This window comes from Aegilops tauschii, chromosome 2 (assembly GCF_002575655.3).
Source record: "Aegilops tauschii subsp. strangulata cultivar AL8/78 chromosome 2, Aet v6.0, whole genome shotgun sequence".
NCBI classification, from domain to species: Eukaryota; Viridiplantae; Streptophyta; class Magnoliopsida; order Poales; family Poaceae; genus Aegilops; species Aegilops tauschii.
The window spans coordinates 396,259,425-396,268,164 of NC_053036.3; positions in this window are offsets into that span (position 1 = coordinate 396,259,425).

The following is an 8,740-nucleotide window of genomic DNA, read 5'->3' on the forward strand; positions in this document are numbered from 1 at the left end:
GAAACACGGAGTGAGAAATCCTAATCTCGATCTATGCCAACCCAACAAACACCATCGGAGACACCTGTAGAGCATCTTTATAATCACCCAGTTGCGTTGTGACGTTTGATAGCACACTAAGTGTTCGTCCGGTATTCGTGAGTTGCATAATCTCATAGTCATAGGAACATGTATAAGTCATGAAGAAAGCAATAGCAACAAACTAAACGATCAAGTGCTAAGCTAACGGAATGGGTCAAGTCAATCACATCATTCTGTAATGATGTGATCCCGTTAATCAAATAACAACTCATGTCTATGGCTAGGAAACTTAACCATCTTTGATTCAACGAGCTAGTCAAGTAGAGACATACTAGTGACACTCTGTTTGTCTATGTATTCACACATGTACTAAGTTTCCGTTTAATACAATTCTAGCATGAATAATAAACATTTATCATATATAAGGAAATATAAATAACAACTTTATTATTGCCTCTAGGGCATATTTCCTTCAGTCTCCCACTTGCACTAGAGTCAATAATCTAGATTACACAGTAATGATTCTAACACCGATGGAGTCTTGGTGTTGATCATGTTTTGCTCGTGAGAGAGGTTTAGTCAACGGGTCTGCAACATTCAGATCCGTATGTATCTTGCAAATCTCTATGTCTCCCTCTTTGACTGGATCGCGGATGGAATTGAAGCGTCTCTTGATGTGCTTGGTTCTCTTGTGAAATCTGGTTTCCTTTGCCAAGGCAATTGCACCAGTATTGTCACAAAAGATTTTCATTGAACCCGATGCACTAGGTATGACACCTAGATCGGATATGAACTCCATCCAGACTCCTTCATTTGCTGCTTCCGAAGCAGCTATGTACTCTGCTTCACACGTAGATCCTGCCACGACGCTTTGCTTAGAACTGCACCAACTGACAGCTCCACCGTTTAATATAAATATGTATCCGGTTTGTGACTTAGAGTCATCCGGATCAGTGTCAAAGCTTGCATCGACGTAACCATTTATAACGAGCTCTTTGTCACCTCCATAAACGAGAAACATATCCTTTCTTTGCTCAGGCAAGAACCCTTTCTTTGCTTGATCCATTTTGAACTTCTTCAAAACTTTATCAAGGTATGTGCTTTGTGAAAATCCAATTAAGCGTCTTGATCTATCTCTATAGATCTTGATGTCCAATATATAAGCAGCTTCACCGAGGTCTTTCATTGAAAAACTCTTATTTAAGTATCCTTTTATGCTATCCAGAAATTCTATATCATTTCCAATCAACAATATGTCATCCACATATAATATTAGAAATGCTACAGAGCTCCCACTCACTTTCTTGTAAATACAGGCTTCTCCAAAAGTCTGTATAAAACCATATGCTTTGATCACACTATCAAAACGTTTATTCCAACTCCGAGATGCTTGCACCAGTCCATAAATGGATCGCTGGAGCTTACACACTTTGTTAGCATCCTTTGGATTGATAAAACCTTCGGGTTGCATCATATACAACTCTTCTTCCAGAAATCCATTCAGGAATGCACTCTTTACATCCATTTGCCAAATTTAATAATCATAAAATGCAGCAATTGCTAACATGATTCGGACGGACTTAAGCATCGCTACGGGTGAGAAGGTCTCATCGTAGTCAACTCCTTGAACTTGAGGAAAGGTTGTATGTGATACAACCAGAAGGTTTTGTCAATCCTGAAAGATGTTAACAAGTATGCAAAGCTCCAGCAATCCTTCTAAGGACTGGAGTAAGCATCTCGGAGTTGGAATATACGCTTTGATGAGATGATCAAAGATTTTGGGTTTATACAAAGTTTATGAGAAACTTGTATTTCCAAAGAAGTGAGTGGGAGCGCTATAGAATTTCTGATGAGTATATGTTGTTAACATATTGTTGATCAGAAATGATGTAGAATTTCTGGAAAGCATATAGGGTTATTTGAAAAGTGTTTTTCAATGGAAAACCTGGATTAAGCTACTTGAACATTGAGCATCAAGATCTATAAGGATAGATCAAAAACGCTTAATAGTACTTTCAAATGAACACATACCGTGACAAGATTTTGAAGGAGTTCAAAATAGATCGGCAAAGAAGGAGTTCCTGGCTGTGTTATAAGGTGTGAGTATTGAGTAAGACTCAAGACCTGACCACGGCAGAAGAGAGAGAAAGGACGAAGGTCGTCCCCTATGCTTTAGACGTAGGCTCCACAGTATGCTATGCTGTGTACCGCACCTGAAGTGTGCCTTGCCATGAGTCAGTCAAGGGGTACAAGTGTGATCCAGGAATGGATCACAGGACAGCGGTCAAGGTTATCCTTAGTAACTAGTGGACTAAGGAATTTTCTCGATTATGGAGGTGGTAAAAGAGTTCGTCGTAAAGGGTTACGCCGATGCAAACTTTGACACTAATCTGGATGACTCTAAGTAGTAGACCGGATTCGTATAGTAGAGCAGTTATTTGGAATAGTTCCAAATAGCACGTGGTAGCTGCATCTAGGCGATGACATAGAGATTTGTAAAGCACACACGGATCTGAAAGATTCAGACCCGTTGACTAATAACCTCTCTCACAAGCGAGATATGATCAAACCCAATGGGTGTTGGATTCATTACAATCACATAGTGATGTGAACTAGATTATTGACTCTAGTGCAAGTGGGAGACTGCTGGAAATATGCCCTAGAGGCAATAATAAAATGGTTATTATTATATTTCCTTGTTCATGATAATTGTATATTGTTCATGCTATAATTGTATTAACTGGAAACCGTAATACATGTGTGAATACATAGACCACAACATGTCCCTAGTGAGCCTCTAGTTGACTAGCTCGTTGATCAATAGATGGTTATGGTTTCCTGACCATGGACATTGGATGTCATTGATAACGGGATCACATCATTAGGAGAATGATGTGATGGACAAGACCCAATCCTAAGCATAGCACAAGATCGTGTAGTTCGTTTGCTAAAAGCTTTTCTAATGTCAAGTATCATTTCCTTAGACCATGAGATTGTGTAACTCCCGGATACCGTAGGAGTGCTTTGGGTGTACCAAACGTCACAACGTAACTGGGTGGCTATAAAGGTGCACTACAGGTATCTCCGAAAGTGTCTGTTGGGTTGACACGAATCGAGACTGGGATTTGTCACTCCGTATGACGGAGAGGTATCTCTGGGCCCACTCGGTAGTGCATCATCATAATGAGCTCAATGTGACTAAGTAGTTAGTCACGGGATCATGCATTACGGAACGAGTAAAGTGACTTGCCGGTAACGAGATTGAACGAGGTATTGGGATACCGACGATCGAATCTCGGGCAAGTACCGTACCGATTGACAAAGGGAATTGTATACAGGATTGCTTGAATCCCCGACTTCATGGTTCATCCGATGAGATCATCGTGGAACATGTGGGAGCCAACATGGGTATCCAGATCCCGCTATTGGTTATTGGCTAGAGAGCTGTCTCGGTCATGTCTGCATGATTCCCGAACCCGTAGGGTCTACACACTTAAGGTTCGGCGACGCTAGAGTTGTTATGGGAATTAGTGTGCAGTTACCGAATGTTGTTCGGAGTCCCGGATGAGATCCCGGACGTCACGAGGAGTTCCGGAGGTAAAGATTTATATATGGGAAGTCCTATTTTGGCCACCGAAAAATGTTTGGGATTTTTCGGTATTGTACCGGGAAGGTTCTAGAAGGTTCCGGAGTGGGGCCCACCTGCATGGGGGGACCCACATGAACGTGGGTAGTGGGGGCAAGGCCCCACACCCCTGGTCAAGGTGCACCAAGATCCCCCCTTAGAAGGAATAAGATCATATCCCGAAGGGATAAGATCAAGATCCCTAAAAAGGGGGGATAACAATCGGTGGGGAAGGGAAATGATGGGATTTCTTTCCTCCCACCTTTGCCAACGCCCCAATGGACTTGGAGGGCAAGAAACCAGTCCCCTCCACCCCTATATATAGTGGAGAGGCGCATGGGAGCTGTACCCCCTTGCCCCTGGCGCAGCCCTCCCCCTCTCCAACTCCACCTCCTCCTCAGTAGTGCTTGGCGAAGCCCTGCCGAAGAACTGCAAGCTCCACCAACACGCCGTCGTGCTGTCGGAGCTCTCCCTCAACTTCTCCTCTCCCCTTGCTGGATCAAGAAGGAGGAGAGGTCCCCGGGCTGTACGTGTGTTGAACGCGGAGGCGCCGTCCGTTCGGCGCTAGATCGGATCTTCCGCGATTTGAATCGCCGCGAGTACGACTCCATCAACCGCGTTCTTGTAATGCTTCCGCTTAGCGATCTTCAAGGGTATGAATATGCACTCCCTCTCTCTCGTTGCTAGCATCTCCTAGATTGATCTTGGTGACACGTAGGAAAATTTTGAATTTCTGTTACGTTCCCCAACACTATCGAGATTCAACAAAAATAGACCACTCTTCAAGGGTGCATGACCATAAAAGATATTACTCATATAAATAGAACTACCATTATTCTCGGATTTAAATGAATAACCGTCTTGCATCAAAGAAGATATAGATATAATGTTCATGCTTAACACTAGCACCAAATAACAATTATTCAGGTCTAAAACTAATCCCAAAGGTAGATGTAGAGGTAGCGTGCCGACGGCGATCACGTCGACTTTGGAACCATTTCCCACGCGCATCGTCACCTCGTCCTTAGCCATTCTTCGCTTAATCCGTAGTTCCTGTTTCGAGTTGTAAATATTAGCAACAAAACCAGTATCAAATACCCAGGTACTACTGCGAGTATTAGTAAGGTACACACCAATAACATGTATATCACATATACCTTTGTTCACCTTGCCATCCTTCTTATCCGCCAAATACATGGGGCAGTTCCGCTTCCAGTGACCAGTCCCTTTGCAGTAGAAGCACTCAGTCTCAGGCTTAGGTCCAGACTTGGGCTTCTTCACTTGAGCAACAACTTGCTTGCTGTTCTTTTTGAAGTTCCCCTTCTTCCCTTTACCCTTTTTCTTGAAACTGGTGGTCTTGTTGACCATCAACACTTGATGCTCCTTCTTGATTTCTACCTCCGCAGCCTTTAGCATTGCGAAGAGCTCGGGAATCATCTTATCCATCCCTTGCATGTTATAGTTCATCATGAAGCTTTTGTAGCTTGGTGGCAGTGATTGAAGAACTCTGTCAATGACACTATCAACCGGAAGATTAACTCCCAGCTGAGTCAAGTGATTATGATACACAGACATTTTGAGTATATGTTCACTGACAGAACTATTCTCCTCCATTTTGCAGCTATAGAACTTAATGGAGACTTCATATCTCTCAATCCGGGCATTTGCTTGAAATATTAACTTCAACTCCTGGAACATCTCATATGCTCCATGACGTTCGAAACGTCGTTGAAGTCCCGGTTCTCAGCCGTAAAGCATGGCACACTGAACTATCGAGTAGTCATTGCTACCTCTTGAGCACTGCGTTGGTTTTCCCTTGAAGAGGAAAGGGTGATGCAGTAAATTAGTGTAAGTATTTCCCTCAGTTTTTGAGAACCAAGGTATCAATCCAGTAGGAGGCCACGCTCGAGTCCCAAGCACCTACACAAACAAATAAGAACCTCGCAACCAACGCGATAAAGGGGTTGTCAATCCCTTCACGGTCACTTACGAGAGTGAGATCTGATAGAGATGATAAGATAATATTTTTGGTATTTTTATGATAAAGACTAAAAGTAAAGAAAGCAAAATAAACGGTGCCAGAAATAGCTAGTTGTTGGGAGATAAATATGATGGAGAATAGACCCGGGGGCCATAGGTTTCACTAGTGGCTTCTCTCAAGATAGCATAAGTATTACGGTGGGTAAACAAATTACTGCCGAGCAATTGATAGAATTGAGCATACTTATGAGAATATCTAGGTATGATCATGTATATAGGCACCACGTCCGAGACAAGTAGACCGAAACGATTTTGCATCTACTACTATTACTCGACACATCGACCGCTATCCAGCATGCATCTAGAGTATTAAGTTCATAAGAACAGAGTAATGCTTTAAGCAAGATGACATGATGTAGAGGGATAAACTCATGCAATATGATATAAACCCCATCTTTTTATCCTCGATGGCAACAATACAATACGTGCCGTTTCCCCTACTGTCACTGGGATCGAGCACCGCAAGATTGAACCCAAAGCTAAACACTTCTCCCATTGCAAGAAAGATCAATCTAGTAGGCCAAACCAAACTGATAATTCGAAGAGACTTGCAAAGATAACCAATCATACGTAAAAGAATTCAGAGGAGATTCAAATATTGTTCATAGATAAACTTGATCATAAACCCACAATTCATCGGATCTTGACAAAGACACCGCAAAAGAAGATTACATCGAATAGATCTCCAAGAAGACCGAGGAGAACTTTGTATTGAGATCCAAAGAGAGAGAAGAAGCCATCTAGCTAATAACTACGGACCCGAAGGTCTGAGGTAAACTACTCACACATCATCGGAGAGGCTATGGTGTTGATGTAGAAGCCCTCCATGATCGATGCCCCCTCCGGCGGAGCACCGGAAAAGGCCCCAAGATGGGATCTCACGGGTACAGAAGGTTGCGGCGGTGGAAATAGGGTTTTGGCTCCGTATATGATGTTTCCAGGGTATATGGGTATATATAGGAGGAAGAAGTACGTCGGTGGAGCAACGAGGGGCCCACGAGGGTGGGGGGCGCGCCCAGGGGGGTAGGCGCGCCCCCTGCCTCGTGCCTTCCTCGTTGATTTCTTTACGTAGACTCCAAGTCCTCTGGATCACGTTTGTTCCGAAAATCACGTTCCCAAAGGTTTCATTCCGTTTGGACTCCGTTTGATATCCTTTTCCTTCGAAACACTGAAATAGGCAAAAAAACAACAATTTGGGCTGGGCCTCCGGTCAATAGGTAGTCCCAAAAATAATATAAAAGTGTATAATAAAGCCCAGTAAACATCTAAAACAGCATATAATATAGCATGGAACAATAAAAAATTATAGATATGTTGGAGACGTATCAAGCATTCCCAAGCTTAATTCCTGCTCGTCCTCGAGTAGGTAAATGATAAAAACAGAATTTTTGATGTGGAATGCTACTTGGCATAATTTTCAATGTAACCCTCTTAATTGTGGTATGAATATTCAGATCCAAAAGATTCAAGATAAAAGTTTAATATTGACATAAAAGTAATAATACTTCAAGCATACTAACTAAGCAATTATGTCTTCTCAAAATAACATGGCCAAAGAAAGTTTATCCCTACAAAATCATATAGTTTGGTCATGCTCCATTTTCGTCACACAAGAATGCTCTCATCATGCACAACCCCGATGACAAGCCAAGCAATTGTTTCATACTTAAGTAATCTCAAACTTTTTCAACTTTCACGCAATACATGAGCGTTAGCCATGGATATAGCACTATGGGTGGAATAGAATATAATGATGGGGGTTATGTGGAGAAGACAAAAAATGAGAAAGTCTCACATCAACGTGGCTAATCAACGGGCTATGGAGATGCCCATCAATTGATGTTAATGTGAGGAGTAGGGATTGCCATGCAACGGATGCACTAGAGCTATAAATGTACGAAAGCTCAACAAAAAAAACTAAGTGGGTGTGCATCCAACTTGCTTGCTCACGAAGACCTAGGGCATTTTAGGAAGCCCATTGTTGGAATATACAACCCAAGTTCTATAACGAAAAATTCCCACTAGTATATGAAAGTGACAAAACAAGAGACTATCTATCATAAAGATCATGGTGCTACTTTGAAGCACAAGTATGAAAAAAAGGATAGTAGCATTGCCCCTTTTTATTTTCTTTCTTTTTTTGGGGGCCTTTATTTTTTATTTTTTTGGACTTTCTCTTTTTTTTGGGACAATGCTCTATGAATGATGATCATCATACTTCTATTCATTTACAACTCAATGATTACAACTCGATACTAGAACAAAGTATGACTCTATATGAATGCCTCCGGCGGTGTACTGGGATGGGCAATGAATCAAGAGTGACATCTATGAAACAATATGCATGGTGGCTTTGCCACAAATACGATGTCAACTACATGATCATGCAAGGCAATATGACAATGATGAACGTGTCATGATAAACGGAACGGTGGAAAGTTGCATGGCAATATATCTCGGAATGGCTATGGAAATGCCATAATAGGTAGGTATGGTGGCTGTTTTGAGGAAGATATAAGGAGGCTTATGTGTGATAGAGCGTATCGTATCACGGGGTTTGGATGCACCGGCGAAGTTTGCACCAACTCTCAAGGTGAGAAAGGGCAATGCACGGTACCGAAGAGGCTAGCAATGATGGAAGGTTAAGAGTGCGTATAATCCATGGACTCAACATTAGTCGTAAAGAACTCACATACTTATTGCAAAAATCTACAAGTCATCAAAAACCAAGCACTACGCGCATGCTCCTAGGGGGATTGATTGGTAGGAAAAGACCATCGCTCGTCTCCGACCGCCACTCATAAGGAGGACAATCAAAGAACACCTCATGTTACAAATTTGTTACATAACGTTTACCATACGTGCATGCTACGGGATTTGCAAACTTCAACACAAGTATTTATCAAATTCACAACTACTCAACTAGCACAACTTTAATATCACTACCTCCATATCTCAAAACAATTATCAAGCATCAAACTTCTCTTAGTATTCAACACACTCATAAGAAAGTTTTACTAATCTTGGATACCTAGCATATTAGGACTAATTTCA